Source organism: Limulus polyphemus, unplaced genomic scaffold, assembly GCF_000517525.1.
Source record: "Limulus polyphemus unplaced genomic scaffold, Limulus_polyphemus-2.1.2 Scaffold11, whole genome shotgun sequence".
In the NCBI taxonomy this organism is placed as follows: Eukaryota; Metazoa; Arthropoda; class Merostomata; order Xiphosura; family Limulidae; genus Limulus; species Limulus polyphemus.
Window position 1 is genome coordinate 1,072,615 of NW_013665621.1, and position 16,533 is coordinate 1,089,147.

Sequence of the window (16,533 nt, forward strand, 5' to 3'; positions counted from 1 at the left end):
GTTCGTGAAACAAAGTAGTAACATCTGTAGTGATGTCTTACCAAAACACTTTACGTGTACAGAAACAGCAAAGTTGGAAGGAAGGGGTCAGCCATACAAAGACGTGATATAACGAAGAGCCATGCTAAATAAAAGGACAAAACCTGTAAAAATGCTATGTAAAAGTGGTAACTTAAACAAGAAACATTTAGGGAAACTTGGCGCCCTATTGCTGTTTGTTCTACACACATTAACCACTAGGCAGATACTATTAATTAATTCGCTATTAGAAAGTTGAGACAATTCATAATTATTGTTTGTTTATTTGTTTTTGGAGTTCGCGCAAAGCTACACGAGGGCTATCTGCTCTAGCCGTCCCTAATTTAGCAGTGTAAGGCTAGAGGGAAGGCAGCTACTCATCACCACCCACCGCCACCTCTTGGTTTACTGTTTTACCAACGAATAGTGGGATTAACCGTAATATTATAACGCCCCCACAGCTGAAAGGGCGAGCATGTTTGGTGGGGCGGGGATTCGAACCCGCGACCCGCAGATTGCGAGTCGAGCGTCCTAACCACCTGGCCATACCGGGCCTTCATAATTATGCTTATTAAACGTTACAGTTAAAAATGACCTTATTTCTATAGCTTCTTAATTTTTAAGAACACCAGATCTGGCGCAGAATGAGCACATGTTAATATATAAGATTACTGTAACAGATTCGAAACGCATTTCTAACTCAAAACTTACAAAAAAGGTGCGCCTCAAGTATTACTGGGCCAATCGAAAATTGAGGGCTCGAAATGTGCTGCCGCGGAACACGATCCACACTGTCAGCTGTGGCTCCATTTAAACCCCTGCCACACGAGTCAGCCCAGCATCTTGATGTGGTTGTTTTGATTAGATAAAAATAAGACGTTCGATACTATTTCCCAGGTTTAGGTCGCTGGACCTGACCCGAGACCATGAAAGCCAACACAGAGAAGTTAACTTGTAAATGTAAATTAGAAACATTTAGCAATGAAACATACTTGAAATGTTCAAGATGTGGTTGTAAATGAGATGGTTTAAACATAGCGGTAAATTTAAACCGCGGGCTCATGTCGGATGAGGGAAGCACTTATTCGAAGATCTCCCAATCTCGATTGACACACCAACTGAATCTGAGATTCGTTAGTTAGTTACTGCATTGATAATAAAACATAAAAACATGAGCACAATAGTATCGTTGTTTTCAAAATGTGGATTGGAATCATTCGTAAGAAATCATCAGTTTCAATATTGTGTGAAACTAACGACACGGTAATGTCCAAAGATGCAGAGTGTTGAAGTTGAAGCAGATGCACGATGCTTTACAAGATTATTTCCCTATTGATTCTCAGATTTAAAATGCTATTTTTGCAATGAAGGATGGTATAATGCATAGTATAGTACCACCATAATATGATATATATATATTTCACCATGTCATATTTTCATTAATACTTAGTTGTTGTTTTTTGTCGTTTTCGAAATTGTGCGGAGCTTTATTCATCGAGATATATCAAAATAACCCTAATTCACCGATTTCCCATCTTTTGACTATCCTAGACTAAGTACTACAAGATGTTGGGCGGGCTAGTGTTGACAAGTGTTAAAAATGACAATCGATCCTGTTATTTGGCTCAAAGAGCTGTTCAGAGTAGGCGTTAAAGTAGGTGTTGCTGGCTGATTACTTTTTACTTAGTAGTTAGGGTCGGCTGTGTGTATGTGTGTGTGTGAGTCCTAGGGGTTTCTACTTTTTCGTTTATCCTATGTACCCAAAGGCGTCGTTCATTTCAGTTCCACGAATGTCTTGCTTTTTGTAAGCTACTGCACTTAAGATATTTGAGTTATTACTAAGGTTCGTCAAGGCGACTTCATAATTTTTAGAATTATTCAGTGCCAGTCTTTAATCTAGTGAATAATAAACAGGTCTAACACCTATCCTATTTTTTTAACTATTTTATTCCTTAAGGGTAAATTTCGTTAACCCCTAAATTAACATCATTTATATATTTATTTATTTATTCTTGTTACTATAGGAAGGTGAACCACTTCCAAATGGGACTAAAAGAAGGGCAAATTCCTCTGCTGTACAACGTAGAAGAGATCAAGCACTTACGATTGATAAAGTATCCAGAGTTGCTTTTCCCCTGCTCTTTCTAATATTGAACGCCATTTATTGGTCAGTTTTTCTCATTTCTACGCTAGAGTAGGCGTATCTTATAATCAATAATTGTTATCAAGCCAACAACAGTCTTCTTTCATTGAAATAAAATGTACGGATTTTTCTGTGACAACAATTTCACGGGATAAAAAGTTGGTTGAATAAAGGATAAAAATAAAATTTGTTGGTTTTAGCTTGAAGTCGTATTTTGAACATTTCCCCGTCTCTTCGTTAAAAGAAGTCAAACCTGAAAGCTTTGTCTTTATATCTTACAAATTCTATATGTTAATATGCTATTTTGAAAACTCAATATGTATTAGTAACACCTAACATGTTTTCACATTTCAATAGTTTTTAATAATAAAAACTTTATGGTTCAACAAGATGTATTTTAATGCGTCATTGATTGCTTAAAATCAATGGGGATAATTAATTTAAATGCTATAGCTATTTTTGAGAAACAACAACAACTCCAAATGCAACTTAAGACTAACAATCTTATATTATAATCACATCTTTCTCGTTGGTATAGGTTGAGTTACGTGATACATTATGAAATCTTGCTCTTTTTAAGCATTTGTGATAATACAGAGGCACTGCGATAGTCACTATTATAATTTTAAATAAACGGGAACAAATCACTTCAAAGTTGATCGAAAGGAAAATGGTCCATTTTCATAAAACTTGAAAAAAAAACACGGTATTACCGTAACATAGATAGTATGTAAGTGAAAGGAAAACCTGATCATTTTGTGTGTTCTTATTTTATTCTAAGATTTATCTAAAAACCCATTATAAAAGCCAGACTAAGTGCTCATTCGTTGACCTTTTAGTTTTGAATTTATAATAGATCTGCAGATTTTAAAATGATCTAACTTACAGTTTTATAATATAATAAATCTGCAGATTTTAAAATGATCTAACTTACAGTTTTATAATATAATAGATCTGCAGATTTTAAAATGATCTAACTTACAGTTTTATAATATAATAGATCTGCAGATTTTAAAATGATCTAACTTACAGTTTTATAATATAATAGATCTGCAGATTTTAAAATGATCTAACTTACAGTTTTCAAAGACAATGAGAAATATAAAGGTTTTATGATTTGAAATGGTTGGAAAATAAGTAACATGTTATGAAGTTTAAATTTCGAAAACGTTTAATCATTCTCATGGGCCAGGTTTTCTTAAGTGTCCAATTTGATGTCGCCAGTGTTCTGTGTAAAATTTCTCTGAGTATGTACCTTACACGAACATATAATAATTTGTAAATGATAGACGATGGGCAGTGCTTTTCAAACATATATAATATGTTGAGTTTGTATTAAGTGTTTCCAGCAAACCAAGAAAATAAACAATTATGTTAAAAGTAGAAAAATGTATTTTCAAAGCAATAACACATACACAAAAGTTGTAAGTATGACTCAAGCCTTTATTGGGATTAATTAGTAAACATTTATGTTTTGAAAATGTGTTATTAGCTGATTTTCCCATTACTTTTTCCCATATAAAAATATCCAAAATAACATGTCGCCGTAATCATGTATTCTCCTTTACGGTTGTTTATTTTCAAGACAATAATTACAAATTTTTGAGTAAATAAAAATACTAGAGTCTAAAATCAATCTGGAAAAGTATATAACTTGATTTGGTCATACAACATACACACGGTATCATTTTGGGTATCTTCATTTGGAGCTTGTGATAAAATTAGTTTTTCAAGCATGCGATCTCCTTTAACTACTTAACCATGCCTGTCCTGCTAAATTAGGGACGGCTAGCGTAGATAATTGTTTGTTTGTTTTGAATTTCGCGCAAAGCTACACGAGGGCTATCTGCGCTAGCCGTCCCTATTTTAGCAGTGTAAGACTAGAGGGAAGGCAGCTAGTCATCATCACCCACCGCTAACTCTTGGGCTACTCTTTTACCAACGAATAGTGGGATTGACCCCCCCCCCCCCCCCCGGCTGAAAGGGCGAGCATATTTGGTGCGACGGGTATTCAAACCCGCGACCCACAGATTGCGAGACGAACGCCCCAATCACCTGGCCATGCCGAGCCGCTTATCATCTTGATTTAAGAATTCTATGTGATGAGACCTTAAAGTATAAAAACAAGTATTAACTTGGAAAACTCTACAGTGCTTCAAGAATTCTAAATGAAGGATGTTTTTTTTTTTATGAGAACGCAGGAAAAGTAATTGAATATAGATAAAAAAGAATTCCATTAACCCTCAAAACATAAATAGCAACCTATTATTAAATATGACTCGAAACATTAAAAATAGGCTAACGTCACGAAAAATTAGTTCAGTGTTACTTCTGGTGATGTTTTTGGAACTTTAGTCATAAGTTTAAACGTGTAAGCTTAACTGCTTTAGCCACTACTGATACAAGGTTTTAAAATTTTAAATAGGGTTGGTCTCTTGTATTTTTTATAATTCTTGTTTTACTTAATCAAGTTTTATGTTAGTGTTAAAGTGAATGTATTATTTCATTTGACTATTAATATTATTAATATTATTTCAACCACAAAGGTTATGATGGTTTACGAATTTTCGAAGTTTTGTGTTCTGGTACCACCTATGGGTAATTTTGCATGTCTTTTTTTTGTTTTTTTAGTTCTGAAATATTACATACCATTAAAAAACTACAAAAGCAAGAAAATATATATTTACTTCACTTGTTATTATCTCTCAGCACGAAGTACTTTAGAAAGCTTCCAAGTAAATTATTTAAGTATTAAAAAAAATAATGTTTTAAATTAATATTTCACTTCAGTAAAAATATTCCTGATTTCTTGTAACTTAATGAAACTTGTGTATCTAATTCTAATCTATGATGTTAAACAACATCCTTATTTTATTATTCTTAACTTTGTTTAACGCAAACTGGAGTTTGTTATGAGACATTTCTATAAACGCAAATACAATTACGACCTATATCTCCAGAATGTAACTTTATTAGCTCAAAATTTTGCTATTATAATAGCTGTAAAAGCGAAATATTGAGCTAATAAAGTAACATTGTTATTTTGTTTAATAATTATTTTTTACAGTTTCATAAAAACTACACTAGTTGTATAAGACCTGTAAGAGAGACAAGATAACATTTAGCAAGTAAGTTGACATATACATTCACAATAATGTAATGACCTTTAATCCCTAGACTTCAATATTTTTATTTTTCTAGATTATGTAAAAAAAAACAAGTGTACTTTTATTCGCCTACTATTAATCACGAACCATTTAAATTCTAGTCTTAAATCTATGTAGGTAATAACATCTATTAGGATATAAGAAGTTTGGTGAAATAAAAAAAAATACCACTTGTAAGGAATTTTATGACTAAACTTTTATTAGAGTTATTGTAAAAGTGCTTTACTAGCAGTAATTAAATTATATTAAGCTCTTTGTTCATAGCATTTGTTTTTATTTACCAACTCGAATGTAGATTCAAATCTAAGGAATTGAATACTAAATCTAATACTGTTACTATTTTTTTTGGGGGGAGGGGGGATTATAGATTAATCGTTTAAGTTGAGTAATTCAAATGAAATATTAATTTATTTCTCATTTTTTTATATATATTCAAAATTGAATTATTTTACCCTTAAAATACTTTGATGTAATAAAAGATAAAGGAACATTCGAAGAGTCTAAGAAGAGAAATTTATCGAAATTTATCTGTTGCGTCATATCTGGCACGTATGATTTGAGTAGCTGGTGTGATGAGATATAGAAATACATTTCTGACAAAAGAAATGTTACAATAACATAATCAAGAGATTTCATATGCTTTAACAAACTGAAAATAAAAGTTGTTCTATGACCAACTCAATTCATCTTTTTCATTTTGCACTTGTGTTTAATCGATACTATCGAAAAAATCTTTATTACGTACTCACTAGATGGCGGGAACAGCAGCAAAGACAAAAGTTTGAATTAGTAAGTAGAATTTATATACATATACATTTAAGTCGAGAATTTGCTCCAGGAGATATTGTTAGCAAAAAGAAAAAAAAAGAGAGAGATTATTATTTGTACTCCGGTTTTCTATATTTAAATATTTAGACACAACTGTAACACATAGGTGTCATATTTACAAGTATGCTAGTAGCCTCAGACAATGTAAGAAAACAAACATTAATAAACAATGAATTATTTTACATTTTTATTGCATTACTTGGAAAAAGCATTTGCATAAAACTTATGTCAAATTATTAGATCACTCATATATTTATGAAATTTATTAACTTACTCTTCACGTAACATTTACAATATATTTATTTTAAAACTCATTCACTGTTCGATCAAGTGTTTAATTTCAAAGAAATTTACTGATAAAGAATAGAATGGGTAATCAAAACAGAATACGTAGACAGCTAACACACAAACGATGATCTGTAAAATATACAAAGTTGTGTTAGGATAATTTCCCTTTAAAACAATGTAGCGTGTACTAAAAGTGAAAAAATTATTAAGACCCTAGCAACACCTATTAAAGTCTATAAGCGAGAATATGGTTTGGAGTTTAAAATGATGAGTAAAACAAAAGAAGGCATTTTTAGGCTAGCTCTTTGTACGTTTAATTACCTTAAAAGGCCCGGCATGGCCAGGTGGTTAGGGCACGCGACTCACAATCTGAGGGCCGCGGGTTCGAATCCCCGTCCCACGAAACATGCTCGCCCTTTCAGCCGTGGTGGCGTTATAATGTGACGGTCAATCCCACTATTCGTTGGTAAAAGAGTAGCCCGAGAGTTGGCGGTGGGTGGTGATGACTAGCTGCCTTCCCTCTAGTCTTACACTGCTAAAATAGGGACGGCTAGCGCAGATAGCCCTCGTCTAGCTTTGCGCGAAATTCAAAACAAACAAACAAACAAATTACCTTCAAAACGACGATTCAGCCAGAGTTTCTTGCGAAATGTTACTAATAAGGAATATGTTATAAAATGACATTAAGAGAAAATGGTGTTTATTGTTCTATGTCCCCAGTAGCACAGCGGTATGTCTGCGAACTTACAACGCTATAAACCGGGTTTCGATACCCGTGGTGGGCAGAGCACAGATAACCCATTGTGTAGCTTTGTGCATAAATTCAAAAAACAAACAAACAATTGTTATTCTAGTGGTATTAAGTAGGAGGGTATTCAGCATTTGATAGTTGGTTGTGGACATACTTACGTTTTTTCTGTAAATAATATAAAGCTAATATCAAAATAATGTGTTCAGATTTCAAAAAGTGACTTTATGTGACCAGAAGAGAAATTCTAAGTGTTATTAGAAAGATTCTATGTATAACTGTATTTAATGCTAACTTAAAAGGAAACAGGCCAACAATAAATATGATTATATGCACAAGAATAAATCAGCTTACGATATTAAAACATAAAATACTATAAATAACTATGCTTTAAATATTTTAAACAAAAGATGTCGGATTTGCAAAACTTTGATTATTTAAAAATAGAATAACCCATTAGAAACTTCTATTTAATTTTTTAGTGTTGAAAAGGTGTCGAAAGTATTTTGTTGCTTGAAATCTCAGCTATCACAGAACATTAAAACTCCATACTTACAATAACAAAGGTATCTTCTTGAGAAGCAATAAGAAAAAGGTCTATGGAGCAATACTAGCCGTCTTCTGTTTTTTTCTGCTAAATTCTGTATTTTCAAAGAATCTATATTATACCATTAGCAACAAATGCCATTAAATTTCTATTAATGCAGCAGAAATATAATTTGTACTTACAAGATCCAAATACTCAGTTATAAGGTAACTTGAACAAGTGATAGTTGACTTAACCTCAGGCCGAACTAAACAGACAGACTACATTGCTGAAAACTGAACTATTTTGTCCTTGAATTATTAATTTACATGTCATAAGGGCTTGACGAGGCCTAGTAGTTAATGTGCTGGACTGTGGAATCAAGGATCCACGGTTTCCGTCTCTGTACTTAAAAACAAATTGTGCTCTACTCTTTGGGACCATTGTTGCGTTATAAGAATAACAGTAAAATTATGCAATGGGTTTAGAATAGCCCAAGGGTTAGCTGTGGGTACTGTTGACTAGTTGCCTTCCCTCTAGTCTACGAGTTCATAATTAGGGACGGCTAGCTCAGGTAGCCATTGTAAACCTTTACGCGAATATAGGAATCAACTAAAACCAAACATGCCAGTAGCAATATACTATTATCAAATAAGCTCTATAGTTAATCAGCTAACGAGTTTATCCTGATAATGTTACAAGATTGGCCTCCACACAAGCCCGTAGTATAAGGCCAATAAAAAAGATCTGTAAAAACACTATCAGTCTTGTTGTGACATCATATCACACTAACTACCAATCAATGGATCATGTGTGCTTCAACCGCATATAACGTCATATATCATAATGCCTGAAGCTTTAAGTTTACCATGGTTGTTTTCTATCAAGTCCCCGATGGATCAGAGGTAAGTTTGTAACGGTCTAAAAGAACACGCCGCTACAACCAGGGTTCAATAATCATAAAAACAATTTATTCAACTATAACAACACTTGGAATAAACTTTCGTACTTATCAAAAAACACAGTTAATAAACGCGTGCCTGGGCAGAACTTAATACTAATGTTAATAAAAAATAATATATAAATATCAGTATTAATATTCAATGAATTATGGAATCAGGAAAAAGAACCGGAAGAAAGAAAAACATAATTCCAAAAAATACAACAAAACAATAGTTCAAAGTTCCTTTCAATATTACCAACAATAAAGAGTGACAAACAGCAATAATTATATCGTTCACTAACTATCTCGTGACTCATTTTATGAAGCGTATGGCAAGGTATTTGTTCACTGAATAGGTCACGAGAATATATATATTATGTTATCATAATTTACATAATCTGTTGCTATATTAATAACATCTGTACGTCACCGCTAGGGAAGCGGGTATCAGTTTAATCGTACATGCATGTTTACTTAAAATACAAATGATTAGCTAGAAGGTAAGTTGGGGTTTTAATGCAACTAAAAATGCATGGATAAACTAAACAATATAAGGAAATAATAAATGAACGATAAACACAACCATAATCACAAAGAATGAAATTCGCTAAGTTTATGGACTTACAATGCTAAAATTCGGTGTTTGCTTCTCCGCAGTGAACAGAGTAAAAATAGCCCATTGATTAACTTTGTACTAAATACAACAAAAACAACAACTTTTCGATCAAAAGAAGAACTATTTAAGGTGAATGAATATCTTTAGGTTTACGCACACATGTATTTAAGAAATAAATCCAATATTTAACAGTAAACAATAAATATTTAAAATTACTTTAGTTGATAATTTATACAGTAAAATTATTAAGTAAAAAAATTCTTTTATTGTATTTTGAGACTGAGGACAGTCTCATTTTAAATATTTATTTTCTATTATTAAACGTTAGCTTTATTTCTTTAACACATCTATGTGAAAACTTAAACAAATGTCGTCGTGATGTTAATATCGTTAGGACTATAGTATAATTTTAACAATATATGTCAAATACGTGAAATAACTGATGCCAACATTCACTATGTCAAAGAACCGAAAGAACTGATGCCAACATTTACTATGTCAAAAAACTGAAACAACTGATGCAAGGTCATTCATGAAATTAATAAATTATGTTAAACTAGTTTGTACCTTAAAATAGAAAAGAATAAAGAAGTTACCTACTAAGCCTATATCTATTATGTCTGTCGTATCCTAGCTGGCCTGATCAATCTTGTATTGGCCAAAAGGATTTGTTGTCACTGGATATAGCATATATTTAGTGTGGTTGACATATTATAACATTATTCTTTACTTTCACTCCTGAGTTCTTATAATATACAGTTATTCTTATGGAAAACCTTTCTTTGTGGCAAATTTAAAACAAATTTTAAAGTAAATATTTATTTATTATGTTGTTATATTTGCTGATAGCTTTAGTTGTTTTTCACGATATAGTTTTTTAATTGGGAAGATTAGCATATTCGAGAATTTTCTAGTCGAGAACGTACTTAAAACGTGTTAGACTAGATAAAATAGATTGACATTAAATGAAACAGTAAACAATCAGTCGAATTCAAGGCTTGTAGAAATCTCGCTGTAGAAAGGAACGTCTGTTTAATATTTCTTACGTCAGCGAGTTACGTGAAATTTGTTTTGCAACAAAATTCGATTAGATCTAGTGTAGAATTATGATTACGCTGCAATAGATGACGTGTTTACATAGTTCGATAGAAGCGAATGTTCAGCAAACAATTGTGTTAACTTCAGGATTTAGTTTTTTTTTTTAGAAGTTTTATTTCCAATAAGACTATGAATTATTGGTCAATCCAAACAGTATAAATCCACTGGAGAACATCATTGTTGCCCAGCTTTAACGTGTTTTCCTACAGATTGATTGTATCATTAAACGTATAAATGTAAATCATACTGATAGGAGGTGTGTTAACCATTGAAAATACATTTTTATACTTCCCAATGTGGGTACGAATTGCAAAAAATACTCTAGAATCGTACAAGATACAGGGTTGTGCAAAACTTAAGTCTAAAATTATAAAAAACAGAAAAACGAAACGGTTTATATTTCATTATTACACAATAAAATTAATACAAAATATCACGAATAACAGGGTATACATAGTTCTATGTTTTTTCTGGGGTTACATTGTGGAGTTGAATATTGGTGGTATCAGATAATTCTTGCCTTAAGTCTAAAATTATAAAAAAACAGAAAAACGAAACGGTTTATATTTCATTATTACACAATAAAATTAATACAAAATATCACGAATAACAGGGTATACAAAGTTCTATGTTTTTTCTGGGGTTACATTGTGGAGTTGAATATTGATGGTATCAGATAATTCTTGTTTTATAATTTATTTCAAGAAACAGTGTGTCGTGTTATGAATTCACTCATAAATATGTGTACCTGTTAAAATTCTAAAACTTCTTAAAACCACATATTCGACTAATATGGTTCTCATTGTTTTAAGACCTACGTTTTTCGTTGGCAAGTTTTGAACTTTTTTCAGAAATGTATTACACACTTTGGTTTCAAATATCAAAGGGCAGTGTGTATGAATATTTTGATTAAGTATATCAAATTCAAAAACCAACGAAAAGGAAAGAGTAATTAAAAACTTGAACTGTTGCACATATTGTTTCGCTACGATAAAGAGTGCTGCACATATTGATTCGCTACGATAAAGAGTGCTGCACATGATGTTTCGCTGTGATAAAGAGTGCTGCACATGATGTTTCGCTGTGATAAAGAGTGCTGCACATGATGTCTCGCTGTGATAAAGAGTGCTGCACATGATGTTTCGCTACGATAAAGAGTGCTGCACATGATGTTTCGCTGTGATAAAGAGTGCTGCACATGATGTTTCGCTACGATAAAGAGTGCTACACATATTGTTTCGCTACGATAAAGAGTGCTGCACATGATGTTTCGCTGTGATAAAGTACTAACACGATTATTTATCACAACTCAGTTTTGATGCTCTAACTATTATATCTTCCATGTTATAAGTGCTGAAAATGATAGATCTAAGATATAAGAGTCTCATATAGTGATTATGCAAACACAGAAAGCGTGTTATATAAAGTTAAATAATTATAACCACTGGAAATAACAACAGCAGTAACGAAAGTTCAAGGTGGTCACCATACATTATTTAAATACGTCAGTAAAGTATTGTATATTTGCAAAGCGAAGAATGCTCTTTGGCCTCGTGTTTATTTATTGAACTATGAAAACCTGTTTGTCACGTTACGATTATGCTAAAATGAAACGGTAATAAAATTATCGTGAAAGCATCTAATGACATGTAAGGTTGTAGCTGCTATTTTCTTTAAGTCATTTTCATACTTGTATAGGAAATAATTACTTTAAATATTGTGAAAGATCGCCAGCAAAAAAATGTTTACTGCGCTCATGATGAGCTGGGCGTGGCCTAATGGTAACGTGCCGGGCTGTGAATCTGAGGGTCTTTGTTTTATTCCTGGTACTGCTTCAAATTTTAGGGTCATGAGCGTGAGTTGTAAGAGCGACGGTCAAATTACAGTATTCGATTAAACTGGATTCGCAACCTTTTTGTTTCTCTGTACCCCTTGACCTTGGGCATTCTGACAGGCTCCCATGTACCCCTGAAAATTAAGGACCAAAAACTGGTAAACTTATATTGATATTATATTATTTTATCATGAAAGCTGTATGTGTGGACTGCATAAGGATCTTATAGTATTGATAACATCGACAAATTGAACTCAGCGTATATTTATGTGAGCCATTTTGCTCTCTTTGTTTGACTGTAGATTAAAACACCATGTAAAGTGTAATCCATGGTTATACTCTCAGACCCCTATGTACCCCCAGAGAAGTGCAAATGTACTCCTCGGGGTACATGTACCCCAGGATGGGAATGTCTGTATTAGAGTAACTCAGAGTTGAAGGTAGGCGCTGTTGACTAGCTGCCTTCCCTCTAGTCTATCAGTTAAAAATTAGAAACGAATATTACAGGTAACAGTTGTGAAGTTTTGTGCGAATTTATGTGTCACTACGCTTAGATATCATTACTGTTATGCAGAATCACAACGGACAGATTTTTAAGTTAAAATATGCACAAATAACATTTGAAACAAAACAGGTGAGCTGTAAGAAATAACTATTATAATAGCTATTAAATATATTATATTAATTATTATAGTAAATAGAATATAATATATTTAATAGCTATTACAATATAATATCTATTTACTATAATAATTAATATAATATATTTAATAGCTATTACAATATAATATAATTATTATAGTAAATAGATATTATATTGTAATAGCTATTGAATATATTATATTAATTATTATAGTAAATAGATATTATATTGTAATAGCTATTGCATATTCAAAGCAAGGCTAAAATATCTTTCTGAAATGTTCTTTCATGTTAAAAAGCGAAAACTTTAATAGTATTAGATGTTTTAATTATATAGTGATAAAAGGTATTTTTTTTTCATAATCTTTTCACTTACCTGTACTTTATCATAGGTTTATAACTCATGAAATATCATAGAAACTTTGTAATAGAGAGTTAAGCCTCTAAAGGATTTCTGTTTCTATCTAACATAAGTTTCACTTTCGCCAGTTTACGTGCTTGAAAGAGATTGTTCCCTTAACATAAGTGAGAGAATTTATTGTAGATAAGAACGTTTCCTTTTTGTGTTCGTAATACTACATTACTGTAAGTTTACTTTGTAAGTCGTTTGGGACCACGGTTGGTGAACTGAAGTATTTAGTTTTTAAGATTCAGTTAAAGATATCATCAGCAAGTTACTCATGTAGTAAACGATCAATAATAAAACACTTTCGAAGCTAATGTTATATATTATTTATTCGAGCTATAAATCCATATTTTGATTCCATTTAGCTAGAATTACATTTGGTGGAGTAAAAATAGGGCTTTGTAGTTTGCGTAAAAAATAAAAAGAGTATCTCCAGCCTTGTATTTTTACCTTGTTTACTATCCCTATTTTTGGTTTTTAATTCCCAATCTTTTATTTATCTTCTGTCTCAAACTTTAAACTTGTTTGTTTACTTTTTTGCGACTGCATTTTCACTTTAAGCTAGCTATTTTGTTTCTGTATTTTTTACGATCCCTATTCCCCCTTCTTAAATTAACAATTTTTGGTAATCTTGTTCTGTCATTTTTTATGTCAACCACAGACATAAATGTGTATAATAACAATACTGTCCTATTTGAAACAGTTTAGTTTAAAGAAATACGTAGTTGGTGTATGATGCTCGGTCGGGAAACAATGACAACCTCTGGATTGGCTTCATGCTGATATCATTGCCACATTGTGATCATTGATAGTGGTACTGTGTGTATGATCACTGTGATGTATGGTGATCAACATACCACAAGTTATGTATATGCTTGTAAAATCAAGACACAACAACCAGCTGCAGGACACACTGTGTTATTAACAGGAGTGATAGTTTAGCGATTTTCTACCTTCTGTATCTCGGACTTTGTTAATCCAAACTATCATATATTTTCAGTGAATGTGTACTACTGGATCCACACTTTACATATCAAATTTCAAAGCAATCCATTAAGAAATACCTGATGTAATATCTCCAATTTTGATTGAGTTTCTTCTTATTTTTCTTTCTTCGCACCAAAAGTACGGAAATTTTACTTGATAGAAAAACACACTTAACTTTTATGGATTTTTGTTTTAAATATGGCACACTGATAAATTTTTTCAACCTACAATTAAGAGTCTCATTTGGTGTAAATAGGAGCCACATGCGCTATGTCTTCTTAAAATGTTAACTAAAGAGTGTTAAAATAATTCCTTTACCATATATTTGTTTGTTTTGTTAAACACAAAACTACACAATATGCTATCCGTGTTTTGGTCACCACGAATATCGAAACCCAGTTTTTAGCGTTTTGAGCTCTCAGACTTACTGCTGAACCACTGGGAGAGTCTTCTTATCCCATGTTTTCAGTAGAACTAGGCGATAATAACATTGAACATGTGGGTCAAATAATCCAAAAGCTGACGTCAGAACAAGATAACATTTGAAATAATTGAATAAATTGAAATTTCTGTTTCTATTGGTTATAAATAATATAGTAGGGAATGTCAGTCAAAAGTATTAGAAACACAGTTAAATTATAATAGTTTTAGGACATTATATTCCTTGTGAATGTTATTATTTTGTGCTCTAAATAAATTATAATTCTGTAAAGTACAAACAACAAAGGTACCAAAAATTAGGGTTAACTTGTATTGAGACTTCGATACAACGAGAGCAAAAAAGTTTGTTTGTTATAGATTTCGCGCAAAGCTACACGAGGGTTATCTGCGCTAGCCGTCCCTAATTTAGCAGTGTAAGACTAGAGGGAAGGCAGCTAGTTATCACCACCCAACGCCAACTTTTGGGCTACTCTTTTACCAACGAATAGTGGGATTGACCGTCACGTTATAATGCCCCAATGGCTGAAAGGGCGAGCATGTTTGGTGTGAGGGGTATTCGAACTCGCGACCCACAAGTTGCGAGTCGAGCGCTCTAACCAGCTGAAAGGGCAAGCATGTTTGGTGTGAGAGATATTCGAACCCGCGACCCACAGATTGCGAGTCGAGCGCCCTAATCACCTGGCCATGCCGGGCGTGCAAAAAAAGATACAAGACCCACACGAAAGTATTAAATGTACTGTTTTTTATGTATATATATTAATTTTTGTTATAAAAGTAAGTCAAATGTAATAATTAGAAACTTATGAGATTATGTAAGAAAATTTAAATTAAAAAGATTTTTTTTTTAAATCTCAGGGAGGTATGCACGCCGACTGCACTTCTGTTGCGTAATTAAATTTTTTGTTTCTCATAACTTGAGCTATGCATCGCTGAGTAATTTTTCGTTTTGTTCTGCAGGTTTACTAGATAAACACGGTTCATAGAACAATAAAACAATAACCTTAAATTAAACATATGTAAGATATTAAGAGTCTGTTACAATCTGCAGAGAAGGTAAGAGATAAAATATAAAGATTTATTGAAAAAAAATGATAGTTATTTAGGTTATTCTAGAGGTTATGTAAATGAAATATGAAAACTGTAAGATGAAGAAGCATTTCTATTCTTAACTTGCAAACGATCTTGCAATCAGACTAGTCAGAGACTGAGTCAGACTGACTAAAGTAAATTCTGAGACAAATCTTTAGTAAAATACTTTATTAAAATTTGTGTTTCTGTTTCTGTGAGCAATATTATTAGTTTATTAAAAGGTTATGAAATTTCGTGAAGATGCCACAAGTAAATTTGGAATTATATAATCATAAGTAAAAAAAGAATTTATTAATATGGGCTAAGTACAATGGACCAACCCCGTGCTCAGTCTTTTTTATGGGATTTAGTTGAAGTTCAAGTGGCTAAAGAAATATGTTCCACACTGAGAAAAAAATTCATTATATACAGGAAATAACAAAGCTATATTATTCTATGCTACACACACGTGACTGTTGCCTGCCTGAGGAATAACTCATTGTCTATTTCCACACATAATATACAGAACCCTTTCCCACTCGAAGACAAAGCTGATATCTTAGGCGAATGACACAGAATATAAGTAATTTAACTATTTTTTTATCAATATGTTATGTGAAAACTGTAGACACCTGAGTAAATGTAAACTTTTAAAAATGTCTATAATGAACATCGGATATTTTGTTTTTCTTGAGAAAATCAACCTTTGATAGCAAAGGAGAGGACTATCTGCGCTAGCCGTCCCTAATTTAGCAGTGAAAGACTAGAGGGAAGCCAGCT